A 4,149-nucleotide genomic window follows, 5' to 3' on the forward strand; every position below is an offset into this window, starting at 1 on the left:
GCACTCCATTGGTCACAACAGGCCTCCAGTCTGAAAAACAACCCTCCACCACTACCCTCTGTCTTCTACCTTTGAGCCAGTTCTGTATCCAAATGGCTAGTTCTCCCTGTATTCCATGAGATCTAACCTTGCTAATCAGTCTCCCATGGGGAACCTTGTCAAACGCCTTACTGAAGTCCATTTAGATCACATCTACTGCTCTGTGCTTGTCAATCCTCTTTGTTACTTCATCAAAAAACTCAATCATGTTTGTGAGACATGATTTCCCATGCACGAAGCCATGTTGACTATCCCGAATCAGTCCTTGCCTTTCCAAATACATGTCCCTCAGGATTCCCTCCAACAATGTGCCCACCACCGACGTCAGGCTCATTGGTCTACACTTCCCTGGCTTGTCTTTACCACCCTTCTTAAACAGTGGCACCATGTTAGCCAACCTCCAGTCTTCTGGTACCTCACCTATGTCTATCAATGATACAAATAAAGTCCCTTGATGAAGTCAACCAGAACACTTAGCAGTAGAGGCACTTATCAACAATTTACATCGTACCACTTCTCTGGTGATTGTAATTTTTCTGAGTGCCTCTCTCCCTTCCATTCCCTAATTTATTGCTGCTTCTGAGATGTTACTTATATCCTCTATTGTGAAGAGTGATGCCAAATATTGACTTAATTTTTCTGCCATTTCCACATTTTCCATTGTTAATTGTACAGTCTGCCTTTCTATATGACCAACTTTGTTAACTCTTTCTTTTTTAAAATATTCAAATCAACTTTTTTTGTGTGTTTTGTCTAAATTTCTCCAATTTTCTTACTTTTCCCTCAATGTTTCCTTAATCTGTTTTTTTCCAATTTTCTGACTAGCCACCTATATTTTCACAAATATCTGCTATCCTTCTTATTTCTAGTTAACCAGTGAATTCCACAGCAAACTTTTTTCTTCATGCTTCATGCATGGCTTCAGAAGTCTAAACATGCATGGCTTCAGACATTCGTGCATGCACAGTTGATAGGAGTTCCTGGTGTCCTCAGGTACTGTCTTCCATAATAGACATCAAGGCTTCAGAGGAGATCAGAAGCACTGATGCTGCCTCAACCCTCAGGAAAAGTGGCACTGCTTCCCGAAAATTCCACAGCACACACCTCAACAAGTCATGGCACACCAGTTGGAAACCACAATTCCATCTCAATGCCATATTCCCATTTTCTCCCTATACCCTTTGATGCCTGTAAAATCTAAACACACATTTATCTCTTTCTTGAATATACTTAATGACTTCTGAGGCCAGATAGCTCAGGGCCTGAACAGCTAGGCCCGAAAACAGAATGGACAGCCTTTGACAGCCAACCCTGGACTTGTCCGGGAAAACAAAACTGGTTGTGTAATGTGCACAGTGAGCAGACTTGCTGGTGCTCCAGGTTCATATGTGATGAAAGGGAATGTGCCCTTGACACACCTGAGATCCAATTGGATGCTAGTGCCTTGACCTGGAAGATTGATTGGCTGAGAGCCAGAGAACATTCTCAAAAGATGTAGGTGGGAGGGAAAAGAGGGGATACCCGACTCAGCAAAGACTTGACCTGGCCCAGCAGCAGAGCTCTTAACACATGGAGGGTGACAGAAGATAACCACATGTGAGACCAACCTTTGCCAAGTCCATCAGAGCTGTCCTGGTCAAGTTTAACTGAGCAGCTACCACCTGATCCTAGTTGGATAGCCAGTAGTAATTGAGAGAAAGATTGTGACCAAGCTTTAACTTTGTGATTGTTAGAGTAATTAATGTAAGAATTGTGAGATTTATTGCAAAAGAGTAGGATGTAAAATCATACTTAGCCATACAGTTCCTTCTGTGCCTTTAGTGTATGTTGTGAATAAAATTACATTGAATTGCATGGTGTCTCTGACCCTATGGTTATTCTTACATGTATGCTACCTGAGTAAAATGGGTTTAGATAGAAACTGGTTGAAATGTCCAAAGCATGGACGACACTTGTTGTCGACAGCCTTACGTGGTAGAGAATTCTACAGGTTCAATACCCTTCAAGTGAAGATGTTTTTCCTCATCTTAGTCCTTAATGGTCTACCAGTATCCTGAAACCATGTTCCTGGTTGTAGATTCCCTTCCAGTAACCTAGGAAAACATGCTCTTTGCACCTAGACTGACCAGGCCAGTTGGAATTTTATATGTTTCAATCAGATTCCTTCTCATCCTTTTAAATTCTAGTGAATACAGGCCAAGTTGAAACAATCTTGCCTCACACAACAGTCATTCCATCTCCAGCATCAGCCTAGTGAACCTCCAGTGCACTCCTTCTATGGCAAATATATTCCTTCTTAGGTAGGGAGAGCAAAACTGGGCTTAGAGGGGGAGGGACATATTGATTGGAACAAGATCAGCCAGGTGGACCTCATAGAATATGAGTTCCCTGATTGGGGCTGTTAATCTGGTCCACTCAGGAAATCTTGTCTGACAGATAAAAACAGGAGTGCCGTTCTCGGAGCTGGCTCTGTGCTAGCTGGGTCAGTGTCATGTAGATTAGATTACTTACAGTGTGGAAACAGGCCCTTCGGCCCAACAAGTCCACACCGACTTGCCGAAGCGCAACCCACCCAGACCCATTTCCCTACATTTAACCCTTCACCTAACACTACGGGCAATTTAGCATGGCCAATTCACCTAACCTGCACATTTTGTTTTGGGAGGAAACCAGAGCACCCGGAGGAAACCCACACAGACACGTGTGGAATGTGCAAACTCCACACAGACAGTCACCTGAGGCAGGAATTGAACCCGGGTCTCTTTACTGTACATAGGTAAATAAGGGGTGACTTAGTGATGGGATACCAGCCTTCATGGATTTATTTCACCAACAACTGCTCGCACTCAGTAAAACTATAAAGCTGTTATTATTTAGCAGACCCTTATTTAGTTAAGAATCTATCTGCCTCTGCTTTAAAATTGGGGAAAGACTGTAAATTCAGTTTGCTTTCAGCTCAAAGAGGTTATTAAAAAAGGTTTTTATGGGGCGCTACACATCCAAATCTTCGCTTCTTTTCATTATCGCCCAGACCAAACCCGCTCAAAATATATTTAAAAAACCGAGATCCTGACGTTTTCTCATTTTAAAGGTACTGGTTGTGTTCCAGATGCAATTCGGTTGGTCAAACTACTTAACGTTAAACAAAATACACTATAGGTAAAATGCAACAAAAGGAAACATTTTTTAAAAATTGGCTTAGCATTAACTCTGTTGAAATGCTTATCAAAGTAATAGGTACAGTAACAATTACTTATTAACTGGTCCAACATTGTATCCCATAAGATGACCCTTGGCAAAAGGGAAAAGGCAAATTCAGGAAAACATATTGTCTCACATGCAATTCAAGTGGCAGGAAGAGAACCCACAGCTTTTATCTACAACTGAGAGAGCTTCCACTTCTTCAAGACCTCAGCAGCAACTGCTATTGAAAACCTACAAAACTAAAACTCTTGGTTTTATGGGAGTTTGACCACACACATTCAGGCTGCTTCTATTGTTCCAATTTTAAAAAACATCCCAAGGCCTCACAAGTTGATATTTTATTGGCTTTCCAAAACGACAGCTCTACGCCTCTGTCTTAAACCCTCTCTTTAAAAACAGCCAGGACAAAATAACCTCTTAAATTCAAAGTATCATCACATTATAAAGGGTTAAGTATTTGACAGCATTTAAATGTATGGATTTTCATAAATGGAAGTTAAATCTCTAACAGATATTTAGAACTTCAGTTTTTTTTGTTTCAGTCTGCATTTAAATGGATATTGTTTGTATTGAGTTCTTTCACTGGACATGGTGTAGCTGGCTAGTCTAGCACTTAACTCTCCTCCCTCACCACCCTTGAAAAGGTGGTGAGATGAGCTACCTTCTTGAACCACTGACCATGTAGTGTCAGTATACCCACAGTGCAATTAGGAAGGGAATTCCAGAATTTTGACCCAGCAACAGTAAAGGAGATAAAGTTTGAACTCAATATAATGTATTGTTTGGAAGGGAACTTACAAGTGTATGTATTCCCGTAGATTTTCTGCCTTTGTCCTTTTAGGTGACATAAGAGCTGTAGGGCACAGGTTAGTAAGTGTTAGGCATTTTTAAATGGGCATCTTTTTG

The sequence above is a fragment of the Chiloscyllium plagiosum genome, chromosome 2 (assembly GCF_004010195.1).
Source record: "Chiloscyllium plagiosum isolate BGI_BamShark_2017 chromosome 2, ASM401019v2, whole genome shotgun sequence".
NCBI lineage: Eukaryota > Metazoa > Chordata > Chondrichthyes > Orectolobiformes > Hemiscylliidae > Chiloscyllium > Chiloscyllium plagiosum.